Source organism: Lissotriton vulgaris, chromosome 2_1, assembly GCF_964263255.1.
Source record: "Lissotriton vulgaris chromosome 2_1, aLisVul1.2, whole genome shotgun sequence".
In the NCBI taxonomy this organism is placed as follows: Eukaryota; Metazoa; Chordata; class Amphibia; order Caudata; family Salamandridae; genus Lissotriton; species Lissotriton vulgaris.
This window is the reverse complement of record NC_141687.1, coordinates 991,678,046-991,698,592: the sequence shown is the minus strand read 5'-3', so window position 1 is coordinate 991,698,592 and position 20,547 is coordinate 991,678,046. Positions and strand designations below refer to the sequence as shown.

Here is a 20,547-nt window from a genome sequence, read left to right as displayed (position 1 = left end):
TCCTGAGGTGTAGCAACATGGTCCAGAGTCACACTGCATGGCCCCATCTCATTTGCTAGTCCGCGTGCAGGAAACCAAAGTTTTTTCTTTAATACGGGGAGTTTACCCCTAGGAGGTGCAGTCGATGGGATGCACTTTGTTCTATCACAGAGAGTCTGGAAGGAGCAAATGTAGGCAGCCCCACAGTTGTCTGCATTCCCTCAGAGACTTACTTGGTCTCTCAGCTTGTTCTTCAATTTGGTTTGTTTGCAGCGCGAAACTTCTCCATTTCAATGTATTAAAGAATGATTTATGCTACAAGTTTCATTCAGTAGCACTAAAGTAATAGCTAATGCAAATGCAGCATTAACTTGCCATTTTGATATTCTTTCCACTTTCAATACCTTTTCTCCTCCTGCTTTAGAGCCTGGTGAGTTTAGTGATATTTATTCACAAGGAATAGGAGATGGGGGCAGGTAGGGAGGGGGCTGAAAGCGAAGAGAAATTGGCATGAAACCAAGAGGTCCTTTTGGTGGAGAGATTGGTTACTTCTAGCCTTGCCTGACATCTGGGTGGGTGATGGCACTGCATTTGCCTTTTCAACCAATGATTCAATGGTGGTTAAAGACAAATGTATAGTTACATAATTACTGCCAGCCTTGTGAGTTATTTATGGCTTTTGAAAACGAAGCTCACACTGTACCATTTAGCAAGATTTTTTCAGTCTATTCAATTAAATATGTTTCTTGTTGCTTGCTACATAACACAATGGAAGGGTGGTACAACATTCCCCTTTGTTTGTTTTCTGGACAAAGTTACATGGTGAATACAACTTTATAAAATTCAGAAAGCCGTTAAAACCCTTTTTTACCATTTTAAGTAGGAATAAGATTCAGTGAATTTGGTCAAAACAACCAGCAGCATGAAACCTGTGGGTGTTTGAGCACTTATGTAAATGCACAATTTATGAAAATGAACAGTGGACATGCTGTGCAAGAGGATAGCCACATGGAGCTTTCCAGAAAATGTGCAAGACAGACCACAGAGTGGTCGCCTCTGTATTTTGCATGGTGCCATGCTTTGCCTGGCGGTCTTCAGAGGAAAACCAACATTTGCTGTTACAAATAATGCAGATTCTCTGACAAATATATACTGATGACCCACTATATAATGGGACATCGGTCAATGGTTTCCACAGTTGAAGCCCAAGAAGGCTCTTCTGGAAGAAGCATTGCAGTTCTCACGACGTTTACTAGAGGAGGTGGACCGACAAGTTCGTGGAAAGGGTAGTCAGCCATATTTGTGGGAGAGTACACTGTCAGCCAAACTCTAAATAAGGCTGTAAATCTCAGATACCTTAAGTCGTTCTGTCATTGACCATTAAAGAGATGTTGACATCCACCTGCTGACAGAGCTCTATTTCCATCCCTATGAAATTAATATGAACATATGAACTTGTCCTTTCACAGTGCCGAATAAAGGTTTTGCAACAATGAATTTAATCATTGACTGTTAGACTTGGCATCTTTTGGTGTGTTCCCCTGAGTTTTTTGCTTACTGACTTTCCGTTTTTGACTCTGTTTTTGCTGGTGTAATGATTCTGCCCACTTTCCTTACTGCTGTCCAGTGGTAAAGTGCAAGTGCTCCTGTATAAAATGTGTTATGGATTGGTGTTTCCATGATTGGCCTATTTGATTTATGTGTCAGTCCCTAGTAAAGTGCACTACGAGTGCCAGGGCCTATAAATCAAATGCTGTTGGTGGGCTGCAGCATTGGATTGTTCCACCCACGCAAATAGCCCGTAAAGTGTAAATCTTGCCTGCCATTGCAGAGCCTGTGCGCAGCCTGGGGCTGCCATGTCGACTTGGCAAGTGCATACACTTGCAAGTCCCTAAACCTTTCCCTTTCTACATGTGAGTCGCCCCTAAGGAAGGCCCAAGGTACCCCCCTGGGCACGGTGAATTGTATGAGAAAGACAGGACATGCCCTGGTGTGTGTGGCATGTCCTGGTAGTGAATAAAAGCCTACTTCGTTTTTCACTATTGCAAGGCTACCTGTTCACCATAGGCCAGAGTGGGCAGTTGGAGTATCCCAACCTATAATCCTAACTGACTCAGGGAACATGGTAGAAATTTGAGTTTAGCATGCCTGAACTCAGAATTATAAAATGCATCTTTTAGGGAAGTTGGTTTTAACATTCTGTGTTTGAAAATACCACTTTTAGAAAGTAGGTATTTCCTGACCTAACCATCCAGCCTGCCTCTGCTAGTTTGTCTGTTGTCTGTCTGGTTTGTGAGTGACAGGAGCTGGGGGAGAATCCAGAAGACAGGGTGAGTCAGCACAGGGCTGAATAGACACATCTACACATAGATGGGTGGGAGGAGTAGCACCTGGGTCTGAATAGGGCTGGGCTTGCCTTCCACAATGCTGGCTCCACCTCCTGTGGTGCGTCTGAGGACCCTGGCCCACACTGATAAAGGAAGAAGGTGCACACTGGCAGAATGCACCCCAAACTGGTTTGAACTAGGTCCAAGCACCTCTGCCTTCAGAGGACAAAGGAGATACTGGTATTAATATTGGGGCCAAGACCCCAAGATTTCAGAACTTGCTGGAATCAAGGAGGCTGACAAGAAGAAGAGCTGGAAGAGCTGCCAGGAGGAGTACTTCCTCTTTGCTGTGTTGTTGCTTTGTTGGGTTGGCCTGCAGCTGCTGCTTCTGCCTTTGGCAGTGAAAGGACTGGACTGAACTTTCTCTACTTGTGCTGAGTATCTCCAAGGGCCTGAAACCGAGCTGGCCTCCTGTTAAGCAGTATCAGGGACTGCAAAGACTTCATCCATCTCTGGGTACTGCTCCTGGAACCACTGTTTCAGTTGCCACAGAGAAGAGGGTACCGCGACCGACTCCGTCACCGACTCCGTCGCTGGCCTTGTGTCCTGAAGGCACCGCAGGATGCACCATCTTGCCCTGCACTGTAAGCCTTGGTCTCACCAACGCCGTCTGCACGATCGCCACCGAGCCGCTGCCTGCACCACATTGAGAGGTTGCCCAGCCCGCACTGCCTCGCTTCACTTCGCTGGCCTGGTCTCACTGACACGGATCCCGCTGGGTTGACACCCTTGATCGCCTCGTCACGCACAGCTGTCCGGCTCGGCCAGCGTCAATTCCCACCAACCGGCTCTGTCACTTGCATTGCAACCTGCCAGCACCGCATCAAGCCCTGTCTCGCCCTGCACCACACGCCTTGGTCTCACCATCGCCATCTGCATGATCGTCACCGAGCCGCTGCCTGCACCACATCAAGAGGACACTGCGCCCTGCACCGCTTCCACTTTGCACCACAACTGCGATGGACGCCACGACCGGCTCTGTCACCTGCACCACACCCTGCGAGCACCGCATTGCGCACCCTCTTGACAGGGACCGCAAGCCTTGGTCTCACTGACGCCGTCTGGACGATCATCACAGAGCTGTGAAAGTTGACGAAATTGATGTACATAGACAGCATTCATTCCCCCTCTTCTCCCACTCCTCTCCCTGTGGGCACCATGGATACTGTAAATTATTGGCCGTATCACCCTGCCAGTAAGAGCCCGTACCCCTATGCATATGTACAGCCATTCTAGGCACCATGGCCTTTTTACCCATTGGAATCCCCGGCTTCCCTCCTGCGCGTATCTCGCACCCCCTCTCTCGTGTATAGACCATGAAACCCTTTCCCTTTGCGCGATCCTGATGTGAAAGGCAACCCTCCTGCTTGACCCAGGCATTCCCCATTTCCCTCTCGAAGAAGCATCCTTCGCCTCAGCTGACATAGCCTCCCCAGCTGTACCTGACTGCCCCTGTTCTCTCATGTACAGGTCATAGGATCTCTCTCTCTCTCTCTCTCTCTCTGTGCGACTCTGGCCCTGCGCGCACCCTGACCCCCTCCTTCTCCTCACATGAGCAAGTCATAAACCCTCTTCTTCCGCAAGGCCCTGTCCTTGAGAGTCATGGCCGCGCCTGACCAACACCTCCTTCCCTTCCATGAATGCCCCTCTGTTGACAAGCCTTCCCTCCGCGCTCGATTGTCCACGTGGCATGAATACCACTCCTTTGATGACCCCTTCCCCCGGGTCCGGCTGACCACACATGTCCGAGGCCATCACCTAAGCCAGGAGATACCATTTACTGCCCTCATTGTATGAAGTCACCCCCCTTCAAAGGATCCACTATTGGTCCCAGCCACCCCACCCCCTGGGCTATGATCAGGCGTACACATCCTACGAAACACTCAGCTGCGTGATTGCCCTCCCCTCTTATCAGCAGGTCAAGGGTCCCCATTGTGAACGTATGTGGAGTAGGATCACCACGAGGATTATAGGGATGTCTTTCTTTTGCGTCATACTGTCCTGATTGTACCATCAAATGTTTTGTAAGGTATAAAAGCAAGAGTCTCAGCTCACTTGTTAGAGCACCTCCCGAAAGACACTGTGTTTCGTGTCCGAAATGACTGGCTCTCCTCATGAGAATTAAACTCTGTTCTTGATTCCTGCTTCCAGCGCCCGTCTCTTTATTTGGTAATTATTCAACATGGGAACTAAGAGGCGGTTTGCGCCAGCAGCCTGGGCATCGATGGAATTATGGGCTCGTTTTCCACAATTGGCGTCCCAACGCGGGGTCCATCAGTGACATAAGGTTCGGTAAGAGAGATCCAGACGAAGAAGTGAACATCTAAATGATCGGGGTATGCCTGCCTTGAGAGGGCCCTCGCCCGGCTGCCGATCGACAGAACTTCACCAATTCTGAACGGCCCTCTCTTGAGTGACCTATTGTCCTGACTGGAATCCCACAGGAATGCTACATGGAGTAAGAGAACGATCGGGCGCTGGAGGAGGGAGTCGAAGAACTGTCCGTATGGTCCGGTCCGGGTAAGATTAAGTAGGGTGTTTTTACGCCTGATTGGTAGGGTGGTTCTATCCACCTGATTGATTGATTGATTGTATTGAAATCGGTATTTGTATACTGATATTGTATTGGTTGGTATTGGTTCATTTAGCTTTGAAGGCTACTTGACATATTGGTTCTCTTCTGGAGAACGAGACATTCTCTGTTTGCAAACAGCGGCGAATAGGAACGTCGTCCCTCTTTGCAGATAGAGAAGGGTAGGTAATGCAGACTTTTGTCCCCGTTGTAATCCGTCATGCCTACTTTTCTCCCCACTGATTGTTTTGAAGTCGATTAATAATCGATTGTTGTTCTTTGAGATCTTCCCTGTCCACAAACAGAGACGAATAGGAATATTCTGTTTCCTTTATGGATAGCGAAGGGCAGGTAATGCAGACATTTGTCCCCGTTGTAATCCGTCATGCCTGTTTTTCTCCCCATTGATTGGTTGGTTGCCTGGACATTGTTGTCCCAGGAATTGTTTCGTTTGAGGTATTTTCTATTTGCAAACAACGTGAAATAGAAATATTCTGTCTAGTCTTTGCAAGTAGAAAAGGGTAGGTTATGCCCCTTTGTGAATTCGTCAGTCCTACCCACTCCCCACTGGTTGGTTATTGGGGGGTAGCTCGCATGGTCCGCCCAGGAGACTACCCTTATGGAGGACATATGTTCTCTACTCATGGGCCATTTAGTAGAAATAGACCGACTGGTCCGTCCAGGAGGCTACCCTAGTAAGTGGAAGTACATCACTCGGTCCGTCCAGGATGATACCCTAATGAAGGAATATATGTTCCCCTTTTTGATCGATAATCTCGTTCCACCCCGGACCATTTATTGGAGGGAACTCGCCTGGTCCGTCCAGAAGTACCTCCTAGTGAAAAGGACACATAAAAATATGAAGTGATCACCGTTCCCTACTAACAGAAAGCTTTAGCTCGAAACACGCTAAGGAAGAGAAAGAAAAATAAAAAGAAATCAGGCTAAGTCAGTAACCCCCTGATGAGCTTTTGACTTCACTAAAAATAAGAAACATTAGAAATAGTTCGTAATAAGAAATGTAAAATGGCGAAAAGGTTTGACAGCAAAAATAGCCACGAGGTAGCTAGGCTTCACTGCCTAATCCAGCTCCCAACATGTCTGCCTCATTTCCCACCACGCCCAAATAACGGTCACATGAAATAGAAAGCAAACCAATAGGTACCTACCCCCATTCCGGAAGCTCCCGAAGTGCAACAGGTCCGCGGTTACGCCCATCCGGAAGGCGAGGCCTCGAGGCACGAGGGGCTCGCCTGGCCACGGTCAGGAGGAGATGATGTTGGGCAGGCGGTCCAAAGAATGGCAGAGACCTCTCCTTCTCTCCTCTCCTGCTGCCCTGCAGGCCATGGGGGGGGGGTGGCTGTCTTGCCTCAGCCGCCGACCACCCCCCCCATCTTCAATGGCTGGCACGGCCAATATCGAAGCGACGGAGCCGAGGAACGGCGCGGGGTCGCTGGAAGGGGGAGGCGGCGCGAACGACCCTCCCCCACCTCCCTCCAGGTGGAGGCTTCCAGCGACACCCCAACACTCTTTGCTTAAAGAGGGTCAACATCAAAAAGCGGTCTTCTGCCCAGGACGGGCACTCGCTCCATATCGTCTCTCCTCGACCTTGAAGATTCTATAAGAGCCGGGGGGCCCCCGACCCCCTGCATGGGTGTCCCCGCCCCCTTTGCTGGGAACCACGACATCGGAGCAACTCCTGCCGGCACCAGCCTCGGATTGGAAATGGCTAAAATGCAGCCACGGCACAGACTTGTTCAGTTCCGGAGGAACACCAGAATGACCCGGTAGGAAAATTGTTGCCGCCCTTCCCACTCTTTGACTCATGGTCCATATTGTTAGACTGTTAATCACATAGCACAAGACTTTTTGAACTGCCAACGGAAAGTTCTGGGCCAACCATGCGAGACTAGAGACACTCTGACTGTGCTGGAACTTGCCTGACCCCACCCAAAATGGCGCCGACACCAAATGAGACGTTTTTAATGAACTTTGTTGCACCCTGATTGCGCAAGCTTTTTGCCCCGAGATATATATATAACGTTTTGGATAATGAAAGTAGATATGAAGGATATTGAGTATGTGCTTGGACAATGAATTGACTTAGGGTGGGTACTGATTATGAGTTGGAAAATGAATTGGTGTAATTTAGGTAATGAATGAACATTGGATAATGAATTTATGAATTTATTAAAGATGAATTACTGACATGCATCATGTTTGCTCTGTAGGGGGGTTTAATACGATTTTATTGCACTGCCGCACTTTATGCAATGAACTGCCACCAGCTTTGTTCTTCCTATGTACAGTTCCAATCTGCTCCGTGGCTAGTCCACTGGGTTGTAGGCCTGTATTTATACGTCAACACTTTTTATTAAAAGTATTTTGAAAACGAAAGCATAGTTGTAGCGGTTGCATTAATGAGTTTTGAATGTACTACTACTGTGAGCAACGAGAAAGTATGATGAAGGTTAAAGGTTAAAAAGGACCCGATATTTAGCAGCCACACTATGTGTCACAGGCAGCTGGAAAAGTGCTTTAGAAGCCCTAAAACGACACCACAGAAATGCCACCTGACCGCCACCCTTGTACCCGATCAAAAGGGGTTGCGACCAAGTAACTCATGTAGATACGCAGATCGTCAATGATTATCTGTCTGACATTTCTGGTCCCTCTGGGCTCAAACGCCGTGATGGTAGAGAAATGCACTACGTGGAGATAGGTCGAGTATGTGGTAGGTAAAAACATTTCCGGATTACTGCATGCTGATGAGGTTTGAATATTGCCCACCCCTTCTTTCTCCTCCCTTCTGCAGGTCACGTCGGAACCTTGGCTGATGTATGGAAGGACGATGACCGAACCGCCAATGAGAAGGGGAAGAAGGGAATATGAGTATGGTCCTTATGACAAATAAAAGTTTTTTAAAAGACGTAGACTTAAACATGACTGTTCCTCCTTAGAACATAGCAACTGGGAGGATGGACTGACATAGAAACTGGACAGGTACTGAATGACGAAAAATTGACTAGAAACGACGCGTTAAATAATGTAACTGGACGTTTTGACTAGGTAGGGAAAGGACAAAGAAAAATATACGGGTAAGGGTTATCACGGCACCACCCGTCTGGGAAGTTAGAAATGTTGCTGGTGTTCAAAATGCACTGCCCCCTTTTTCGCACTCTTATAGATGTAGCCAAGCTGTCCGACTGTTCTCCCGATCAATGCTTGCCGTTGCCTCAGCCCGGAGAACTTCCCACCAAAGGAAGGAACTGAAAAATGGTTTAAAATCCAACCATGGGTAAATAGCACAACCAGGCTAATTTCTGGCTGACCAACGACTGAGGTGTAAGTATTGGCAATTGGGAACGCTGGCCGACATAACTGGCGAGAAGGAAAGGGAGGGAAGGGTAGAAAGAGCTAAGCACATAGATAAATAAGATAGTAAAGATACGTAGGATATAATATGAATTTTGTTGGCCATCTGTTGTTTCCTGTCCTGTCGTGAATGTCTTATATATGTGTAATGCATGTGCTGTCTTCCCTGTCTGAGTTTGTGTGTGTGTAATGTACGGATTTATGTCTTCCCTCTGTCTGTATTTGCATGTTACCTGACCTTTGCTGTTCTGTGTTGTGAGCGCACTAAATGACCTATTTCGTACACGTCTCTCTCTCTCTCTCTCTCTTTCTCTCTCACCACCCCCTTATCTCTCTCTCTCTCCCTCTCTCTCCCTCTCTCTCACTTTACATGTCATACGTGTACCGAATGGCTCGTTTAGATTGCGGACGACTCTCCCTCTCTATGAGAGTCTCCCTATTTTCTATCCCTCTTTTTGGTAAAATTGTGCCCCACCGGCACCAGTCTGATTTGATACTTATTGAACGCGGAGGTGTTCAGCGAAATTGACCGAAATAAAAATGATTGTAACTTGCCATATTACTACCTCTCCTTTCTGCAAAAATAAATGAACGTGAATTGGCTGAGAAGGAAAGGACAGGTAAGACGACTAAAGTCCCCCAAATCTGGCCATTTATAGGGGAACTGTATGTCAATGGCACCTTATGTCTGTTCTTCAGAGACGAACGCCAACGTCTAGATTGACACCCAATGCCCAGATTGCCCCACCCCTTCGCACCCAAGCGCGAGCGCCCGAAGTATACCCTCCCCATTTGATAAACCCCAGCTGCTGTCCCGGATATAAACATGATGACCATGAGTAGCTGTTGACCCTCGAGAAAACATTGTCTTGCCCGACTCTCGACGATAGCACCCCCGCCCTGTTTGAAAAGGTTAGCCAGTCCTGAAGGGAAATGCTCCGCACATGTTGAATATGATGTAATGCACAGTTGATGGAAATATTATTTTGTCCTCACTTGAATTCTAAATGGGACGATGAATAAACCTGCCATAAACTCAGTGGGAATGCTGACACATGCACTGCTTGGTAATAGACCTCTGACTATGACCGATGAGCATAAACTCTCAAATGCGTAGAATTGAGGGAGGAATTCATATGCGTAAATGTCTTCTTCTGCCATTTCTCTAAAACGTTGTCTTGTACCTATTCAAAGATTCACGATCACCGAAGGAGATGGGTCAGATGTGACGTACAGCCTGACTGCAGATCTTGGGACACGTATGACATCGACCAAAGGTGGAGCTGCGGAGCAACAGGACACGGGACGAGACCGCAATTTCAACGTGGAAAATGAAAAATGACGGGCCGCCTTGAAGCCCTCCGACTGCTAACCCACGTGTGCCTGGAGTCTCCGTCCGCCTTCTTTGGGCCCGATTGATGGGCCTGCCTGCTTGTTATCCTTTGCTCCCTTGGTCCCTTTTGTGTGTCCCAGGAACTCTGACCCAACTCCGCTCTCTCACTCTCTCCTATCGACTATTTGAACAACATTCACCCTCTTTCCCACGTGACTTTTTGCCAAAGGAAAGAACTGCATTCATATGGGAATAGGGTGTTGCCACAGAACTATAGGTGCCAAGCATAAGGCGCCGCCAAACGGATTGTTTAGGGAACAGGACTGTGGTCTAACAGCAGAGGACTGACCGCACCCTGCAACGCGTAAGAATGGAACCGAGCTGGACCTATAGCTCCACCGCCGGTGCTCAACAGCGCCAACGAAAGTACCCGGAATAGAGCCTACCAGTGATGGCTCGCTGATAAAAAGACACTGTGACGAAGAGATCTTGTGTATTGAACTGAATTCCGCTCTCAACTCAAAACTGTTCATTGGTCACATTTTAAGTCAGAAAAATTTATGCTATGTAGTGCGTTTAATTGTCAGGAACACAACGAAAATGTAATTTCCTATGTACTGCATTCTTCCCATCACCTTAAACTGTCTATGGTTGTACGCCACATGTTAGTATCGACAAAATACTAATTCATCAACGATGCTCGTCTACCTGTAAACACATCAGTTGCAAAAATGACTGCTGTTATGTAAAAAGGGGCGACTGTGAAAGTTGACGAAATTGATGTACATAGACAGCATTCATTCCCCCTCTTCTCCCACTCCTCTCCCTGTGGGCACCATGGATACTGTAAATTATTGGCCGTATCACCCTGCCAGTAAGAGCCCGTACCCCTATGCATATGTACAGCCATTCTAGGCACCATGGCCTTTTTACCCATTGGAATCCCCGGCTTCCCTCCTGCGCGTATCTCGCACCCCCTCTCTCGTGTATAGACCATGAAACCCTTTCCCTTTGCGCGATCCTGATGTGAAAGGCAACCCTCCTGCTTGACCCAGGCATTCCCCATTTCCCTCTCGAAGAAGCATCCTTCGCCTCAGCTGACATAGCCTCCCCAGCTGTACCTGACTGCCCCTGTTCTCTCATGTACAGGTCATAGGATCTCTCTCTCTCTCTCTCTCTCTCTGTGCGACTCTGGCCCTGCGCGCACCCTGACCCCCTCCTTCTCCTCACATGAGCAAGTCATAAACCCTCTTCTTCCGCAAGGCCCTGTCCTTGAGAGTCATGGCCGCGCCTGACCAACACCTCCTTCCCTTCCATGAATGCCCCTCTGTTGACAAGCCTTCCCTCCGCGCTCGATTGTCCACGTGGCATGAATACCACTCCTTTGATGACCCCTTCCCCCGGGTCCGGCTGACCACACATGTCCGAGGCCATCACCTAAGCCAGGAGATACCATTTACTGCCCTCATTGTATGAAGTCACCCCCCTTCAAAGGATCCACTATTGGTCCCAGCCACCCCACCCCCTGGGCTATGATCAGGCGTACACATCCTACGAAACACTCAGCTGCGTGATTGCCCTCCCCTCTTATCAGCAGGTCAAGGGTCCCCATTGTGAACGTATGTGGAGTAGGATCACCACGAGGATTATAGGGATGTCTTTCTTTTGCGTCATACTGTCCTGATTGTACCATCAAATGTTTTGTAAGGTATAAAAGCAAGAGTCTCAGCTCACTTGTTAGAGCACCTCCCGAAAGACACTGTGTTTCGTGTCCGAAATGACTGGCTCTCCTCATGAGAATTAAACTCTGTTCTTGATTCCTGCTTCCAGGGCCCGTCTCTTTATTTGGTAATTATTCAACATGGGAACTAAGAGGCGGTTTGCGCCAGCAGCCTGGGCATCGATGGAATTATGGGCTCGTTTTCCACAGAGCTGCTGCTCGAACCGCATCAAGAGGACACTGCACCGTGCGCCGCTTCCACTTTGCAACACAATCGCGATGGATGCCAAGACCGACTCGCACCTCCGTGTGAGCCGCACTAAGAAAGGTACTGTTAACAAGTCTGTTCACGCTGTTGCTGGCCCGTACCAACGCGGTCAGCTGGAACTGCGAGACTCTGTTGTTTTCAGCATCGCGGTAGGCCCGGACCGAAGCACCGACTCGTACGAACTGTGTTTTCAACGTATTTATGCAATTTAAAGACATCTTGCGAATTAACTATTTCTAAAGTACTATATTGTGGATTTTTATCGTATTTAGTCTTGTTTTAAGTATATAAAAATATTGGATATTTTTCTAAACTGGTGTGGTGTCCTTTTGTAGTGCTTACATTATATTTCTGTTGCTAATATGCAAATGCTTTACACACTGCCTCTAAGATAAGCCTGACTGCTTGTGCCAAGCTACCAAGGGGGTGAGCAGGGGTTATTTTAGCAGTGTAACTCCCTTATCCTGACTAGAGTGGTGGTTTTTGCCTCGCTTTGACGCAAGTCTCAGCTAGTCAGAAATCTCATTTCTAACATTGACACATACAATTTAAGCAAGCAACTAGGAAGTTCAGCAAGATTATGCCTAAGAGTGATCTGAAGTCAGGCATATTTTGCAGACATTATGAATTAATAATGATTTCCCTGCATCCCATCATAGAGTGGCCATGATTGCCTTCTATATCATGAACATATTTGAACTAGATACTTGCGGAAGCAGGGACGTTGCAACACATAGATAAACAATGTCAATATAAAACTGACCAACAGGAAAATGCACAATGCAAGATCCTAGGCTACTACAAGTTTTCAGAATGTGCAGTAACTAAGTTTAAAACTGACCAAACAACTCAGCAGGGTTGCCTGATATTACCAGAGTTTTGTGAAACCAATATGAAATCATTAGTCCCGGCCCTAGAGTTTACTACTACATTCCATTATGAGCATAGCATGGACGAAACACATGCAGAAGTGATGCGTTATAATTCATAGCAAAACAAGGGATATCAGAATAAAGTAAATCACTAGCCCCACACTTTGTCAGTGCCTTGTTTTTAATCTGACAAGCATATTTATGTATTTTAAAGCTTGCTCTATGTATTAATTAAGCGACAGCTAACATGGTGAATAAGTTACACTAGATGTTGTTTGCTGATAAGTACCCAGCAAGAAATACTGACATGCCATTTAATGTTGTAAACAAGTATTGGTTGAATGTGATCCTAGCTAAAAACCAATGACAAGATGAAAATCAGTGGAAGCCCTGAAATACAATTCAGGATTGTTTCCAATGAGAAAATATTCATTGGTGTGTCATTTTTAGAGGGATACAGGACATAAGTGAAGGCATATCTGCAAATATGAAGATCTAAGAACATTTTGCCTGGTGATCTACAGATTGGTTCACAATTTGCTACACTGAGGGGTTTCAATAAACAGGGTTATCAGATTTCATTAAGGCGAGGCTAAGGCACAGAACATGCCGGCCGCATCTTAGAGCGGCTCTGTGTGGTCACTCTACATTCTTCAAGAATCTACAGACTAACTATGGAGATCCCACATATAAAAGGCATAGGGGACCCACAGTCCCCTGTGTTTCTGACCAGGGGCGCCCAGACACTCTGAAGCCAGGGGGAGCAGCGGTAGATGGGTGGACGGTCTCCCACTCATAGGGGCGGAGGCTCAGAATAGGCTCATCCAGCTGGGCATTTGCACAGGTACACACCTGGAGCCAGAGTAGAGTGTGATTGGGAGGACGAGCAGACCAGGAGGCATGGGCCTGCATTCACCCCGATCGTGAGGCAGATGCAATGGACCCAGACGCAAGAGTTGCTGCACACGCCAGGCCGCGGCAGTATGTCTGGTGCAGGCTGGTGCCCGCGGGTGGAGCATACAGACATTTACGGCCCGTGGTGTAGCCCCAGCAGAGTGGAACAACTTTACTGAGCTCCCCCACATACTGGTATGAGCCTCCTGATGTTGAGTAATGTGATGGGCCGAGATGGGCCTCCATTCAATGCAGGGCTGGGAGGTCTGACATTGTACAGGTGGCCACAGAGCAAGTGAAAGGTCCATATATATGGTGGCCCGCTGATCCCCACAGGACTGTGTCCTTCATTGGAGGCAGAGGCATGTTAAATAAAGCCCTTACAATTTTGCTGGCCATCATCCTGTCCTACAAGCCCCATGGGGCAACAGGCGCCTGGGAGACATGTCCATACCATGCCCGGGCGAGGTAACACAAATGAATTCGACTGCAGTAGGGGGTGGCACATTAGTCAGTGAGATAGCTGGGCTGGGACCTGGTGCAGTTTGTGATGAAGTGTGTCATCCTTGTTGACAGCAAACCTGGGCCATGCCTAGCGAATGTCTGACAAAATATCGAAAACAAAAATATCGATATACAAAAATATCGGAACAAAAATATCGAAGTCGAAAATATAGGAATCCTATCCCTAACAAGGTAAGTACAAATATATCGAAAATAAAATATAGAATGACAAAAATATCGTTTTTTGTAAAATATCGTTTTTTTTAATATAATAAAAATCTAATATTAACAAAATAATACTTATAAATGTAATAAACATATTTAAAAATGTACTATAATATGTAAAAATAATACATAATGTGATACAAATTAATATTAATAAATATATAATACATAATATATTTGTCATTAATAATAACTCTAAAATAATTATTGTCATAACTTAAAAACAAATAAAAATGTAATAAATTACAAATACATTTATTTACATAAAATATTCACATAAATAACAATTAATAACAACATAATACTAATAAAAAAGCTAAATACATTTTAGATAGCGTATGAGTAAAAATTACTATTCCCACTCCAGAGAGTGCGACAGTAGGGAAAGTGTTGGATAGCGTAGCAGTAACAATTACTATTCCCACTCCAGAGAGTGCAACAGTAGGTAAAATGTTGGATAGCGTAGGGTTAAAAATTACTATTCCAACTCCAGAGAGTGCAACAGTAGGGAAAATGTCGGATAGCGTAGGGGTAACTATTACTATTCCTACTCCAGAGAGTGCAACAGTAGGGAAAGTTTTGGATAGCGTAGGGGTAAAAATTACTATTCCCACTGCAGAGAGTGCAACAGTAGGGAAAGTGTTGGATAGCGTCAGGGTAACAATTACTATTCCAACTCCAGAGAGTGCAACAGTAGGGAAAGTGTTGGATAGCGTAGGATTAAAAATTACTATTCCAACTCCAGAGAGTGCAACAGTAGGGAAAGTGTTGGATAGCGTAGGGTTAAAAATGATATTCCAACTCCAGAGAGTGCAACAGTAGGGAAAGTGTTGGATAGCGTAGGGGTAACAATTACTATTCCAACTCCAGAGAGTGCAACAGTAGGGAAAGTGTTGGATAGCGTAGGGGTAAAAATTAATATTTCCACTCCAGAGAGTGCAACAGTAGGGAAAGTGTTGGATAGCGTAGGGGTAACAATTACTATTCCAACTCCAGAGAGTGCAACAGTAGGGAAAGTGTTGGATAGCGTAGGATTAAAAATTACTATTCTAACTCCAGAGAGTGCAACAGTAGGGAAAGTGTTGGATAGCGTAGGGGTAAGAATTACTATTCCAATTCCAGAGAGTGCAACAGTAGGGAAAGTGTTGGATAGCATAGGGGTAACAAATACTATTCCCACTCCAGAGAGTGCAACAGTAGGGAAAGTGTTGGATAGCGTAGGGGTAACAATTACTATTCCAACTCCAGAGAGTGCAACAGTAGGGAAAGTGTTGGATAGCGTAGGGGTAAAAATTACTATTCCCACTCCAGAGAGTGCAACAGTAGGGAAAGTGTTGGATAGTGTAGGGGTAACAATTACTATTCCAACTCCAGAGAGTGCAACAGTAGGGAAAGTGTTGGATAGCGTAGGGGTTTAAATTATATACTTATAAATTACATCTATCAATTAATTAATTATTTAAAATTAATTACCAATTAATTACATTTATTTCCCAATTAATAAAAATAAATGTATGCTTCCTACTAATTAATAATGAATTCTACATAATGAAATTACTTCCCACCCTATTCCCCTATAAACCCATAACCCGCTACAGAACATATTTATCAATTAATTAAAAATAATTACCAAAATAATTAAATATAATTACCTATTATTTTTAATTAATGTATGATTCCTACTAATTATTAATTATTTAAACATTATTACATTACTTCCAACCCTATTCCCCTATAAACCCATAACCCGCTACAGAACATATTTATCAATTAATCAATTAATTAAAATTATTTACAAATAATTTTCAATTAATTAATTAATAATTCCTACTAATTAATCATTAATTTAACATAATTAAATTACTTCCCACCCTATTCCCATATAAACCCATAACCCGCTACAGAACATATTTATCAATTAATCAATTAATTAAAATTAATTAAAAATTAATTCTCAAATAATTAATTAATAATTCCTACTAATTAATAATTAATTTAACATAATTAAATTACTTCCCACCCTATTCCCCTATAAACCCACAACCCGCTACATTACTAAAAGACAATATTTAATTAAATTACATTAAAAATAAATAATTAAACATAATAAATACAATATAATATACACAAAATTTATTTAAAAATCGATATTAGTAACATCGAAATTATTTATTTCGAAATTAATGACATTGATATTTAAAACTTCGAAATTACTAATATCATACTAATATCGATATTAAGACTGTCGATATTACTTACCTTCTATATTATGTCCCATCGAAATTTAAACTTCGATATAATTGTATATCGAAATTTAAAACTCCATATTTTGTCTGTGTACCATGCCTAGCGATCGCCCCATGACGCTTAGACTTCTGAGGCATCGATTGGCCCCAGATCTGACCGCTTGTGCAGACCCGAGGGAGCTGCTGTGGGTGTCTGGCAGATCAGATACAGCCCATAATACTCAATGCAGCATGATGAGGCACAAGAGACTACCAGCCACCAAAATGGGTACGCTCAGCCAGGTGGCTCAACACCACAGATGTCGCCTGATACTCAGCCTGGGAGGGTCCCAGATAATGCGGCGCTGCTGGCAGTTACCAGTCAATCTCGCGACATTGTGGATGCCAAGAGGGGGTGTGCTTTGATGTGATGCTATATTGGCTGGATGCTGTAGAAAGTATCACGGAGACTGAGGTCCGGGTCTCCGGGGTGGAAGACTCCATCATGTCTCTGCAGGCTACATTGTCCAGACTCTCAGCTGCTGCATGTGTTGAAGATGACGAGGGAAGGGCACATGAAAATAATCTATGCCTTGCTGGATTTATGGAATGCTGTGAAGGTGCCTCGATGGAGCGTTTCCTGGATCAGTGGCTGTGTGATCTTCTGTCAGCAGGACCCTATCCCCATGCTTTGAGGTCAAGCGGGCCCACTGGGCAGTAGTATACCGACTGCACCCGGGACCAAGCCGCTTCCAGTAATAGTGAAACTTAATAATTACATTGATAGACACTATCATAAAGCATGGCTGATACCAGGATAAGATCATGTATCAATCACACCCAGTGATAATCGTTCCAGACTATACCCAGCTGGTACAGAAGCAGTGTCAATTCTTTAATGCTTTGAAACAGTGTCTGAGAGAACTGAACATCAGATATATGCTTCAATATTCTGCAAAACTCACATTGTATCAAAACCCAAACACTCTTTTTCATCTCCCCGGAAGAGGTGTTCCAATGGACACCTAAATGGGAAATGGTTAAGCCACATATGCCACCATACATGGAGTCTGATTCTTCCCATTGTGACAGGCAGAAAAATCCAAAAAGGCACAGGCCACCCACTGCAATAGTTCCAGGTCTTCATGGGGAGTACTAGAAGGACTGACGATGCTCTGGTGCTCAATCTTCTAAATAACACCGGGGGAACCATTATGAGACAGTGCTATCATTGAACCTCTTAGTCTTCGACGTCATGGGTGGCCGTACATCATGGTTACCAGGAACCTATGTCCTCCTTCGTATAGGTTCTTGTTGGCTGCATGGATCCATTGGGATAGGCTGAGTTGGACTACTAGTTGGGGCCTGCCAATGTTATTTCTCATTACAGAAACTTTGGGTTATCGGAGTATGAGGTGAGCGGTGTTTCATAGGGGTTATTTTTGTGGGCTATAATAACACTACTGTTATGTTCTTATGCTCATTTTCATTCTTTGCATGGGTGCCTGTTGGATGTCCTATCCCTTACATCCCCTATAGATGATCACAGCTTTAAGATGCATTTATGGGTTCTCAGCTGCTAACGTTCTCATCAGATCTTATCAAACTAGTGTCATGGGATGTAAATGGCTTATTAGATAAAGTGAGGCGGTGCAGTCTTGAAGCAGGCTATTATGATGGGTGCAGATGTCCTATTAATCCAAGAGACCTACCTCATGGGTAATAAAGTACCCTGCTTAGCCAGATTGGGTACACACAGGTCTCCCATTCGGGGTTCTCATGAGGTTCAAGGGGTACGGGGATCCTGATCAAAGAGATGATTCCCTTCCAACATATCAAGACATGGGTTGACCAATAAGGGAGATACATGGCTGTATCTCCTGCTGCATAGTAAACCAATCACATTGCTAAGTGTTTATTCTCTGCCCCCACTTCAGCCACTCTTTTCTTGAATTACTTACAGGTCTGTGGAGTGAAATTCGGGAGGGGCTGGGGCTGATGGGAGGGGTGGACTGGAGTTGTCACCCCACCTTTGGATAGATGGTGCCCACAGGGCCAGCCTATTAACACAGGCCAGCCACCTCCTTCATACTTTATAGCAAAGCTAGGTCTTGTATCTGTCTGGTGTGCCCACACCCCTCTGAGAGTGGGCACACCCTGTACTCAGCGGCACATAGCTCTGACTCCCACCTGGACTATTTCCTAGTTCCCAGTAGTCATCAACACCGGGTACTAACAGTGCTCCCCAGAGGCCTCTCCAATCACTCCCCAGTGGCCCAGTGGCACTAGGCCTCCAAATGGGACATATGTGCCCCTCGTGCCATGGTGACTTCAGAGTTCTGAGTATTGTAAACATATAAATGGTAACATAGATAGGTATTTTGCACTTAATGTAGGTGTGGTACAGTCCTCTCAGATCCTATGGGAGACCCTGAAGCTCACACCCCAGGGGGTAGACATCAGTTACTGCACAGGAGAGCGCTGGTGCGGATGGCAGGATATACTAAATTTGGAGACGGCGTTAACAGAGTTAGATCACTGTGGCAGCCATCCAAACAACTAGGCCTATGACAGCAGCAGTATCATCAGGCTCTGATCGGCGAGGAGCCATTGGCGTGGCAGTCTTCTAAGAGTCGTATCAGTGGGGGGACAAATCAAGTAGGTTACTTCATAGGTTTTCCCACATTTCCATTAATAATCAGTAAGGCTGGTACCTCTGTGACGCATCAGAGAGACATAGCAAATACATTTGCATCCCATCTTGAGGGGGTCTACAACAGGAATAAATTCATTACAGACAAAAGACTTAAGTCTGTGTCCCCGGCGGCTTGCCAAGTCCTAGCTGCTAAGCTCACAGGTGAGGAAACAATTGTGGTTATGGCAAATAGGAACTCAAAAAGGTCCCGGGACAAATGGCACCCCAAGTGAAAGTTTACAGTCCTAAGCTTCAGACTTAGCTCGTGGAGGCGATATTGTCTGCAACAGATGCAGGGACTATGCCATTAGAACAGAAAAGGAAAAGGTGGAAGTGGAATATTCAAAAAAGCCAGCACCTCCGCTATGTTTGCAGTAAATTCAAAATATACCTCTTTCTTTTTTAAGGCGTACTCTATGTCTTCATACTGTGCCACCCACAGTAGCACCTAATACATAGCGGACAACTCCCTATATATTAATCAACTTAGAAACATAGACAGAGCACAACATGAAATAAGTAAACAGCTGATTGATCACAACCAGCAAAATTATTTTAATACAAAGTTCATGGAGTAAGTTCTGTTCAGCAAGTAATCTTCATGACAGTTGTTCTGTAGTTACAACATTAATTCCGCTACAGCCGAAACCTTGTTACGTCCTCATTCATGACTTTTTCAAGGCTTCTACAGAAAACAAGGACAAGGTTCAAATATCGTATCCAAATAGATGAATCAAAGCACAAAAGGTCTGGATACGAAAGTCCAGAACAAAGAATATGGGCTGGTAATGCAAATCACGTCCACACGTCAGTTTCTTCGCGTTCAAAATTCAATAGTGTAGCGAAGTAAGTGTATCCTGTCACAATAGCCTCAGAATCAAGCCTCTATACGTGAAGTGCCGAAGAAACACTCTCTAGAGCATGTTAAACCATGATCAGCATCCCATAAGTTGATTAAGGAGTTTGGAGGCAGGGCACCATACGATGAAGGAACCAGTCTGTCTGTAGTATCCTGACTCTAAGAACAGTAAAGTCCGGTCCACACCATCACACACGATAAGTGTGCAGTCACCCGCACTGTCTCTATGCCATTAGATTGGCGCCATGTAGAGATTGTAGTATTTCCAGAACCTGGGCGCCCAGCGTGTGTTCTTGCATCATACCACCCGATCACCCTCTTGAACTTAGAAGCAAAAATATTGGCCAAGGTTCTGACAAATAGACTGAAAGCCCACATTCATGATTTAGTCTACCAGACCAATCAGGGTTTATGTCTCATAGGGCGATCCGCCATAACATACATAGAGCCTACAATACATAATTGATGGTTGATGGACATAGGGAACCGGCAAAGCTGCTCCTAGCAGACATAAAGTATTTGATTTTGTGAGATGGACATATTTCTTCCACCTAATTCGGCACCTCAACTTTGGCCTCTCATACCTCCAATTGTTACATACCGACTTGCTAGCGTCAGTGCAGGTTGAGGGGGCTAGGT

At 45.3% G+C, this 20,547-nt stretch overlaps 1 long non-coding RNA gene across 1 annotated transcript in view; it reads right to left on the bottom strand.

Moving 5' to 3' along the window:
• Positions 1 to 20,547, bottom strand: part of LOC147731520 (uncharacterized) — a 480,898-nt gene that overhangs the window by 108,412 nt on the left and 351,939 nt on the right. The window lies entirely within an intron of this gene.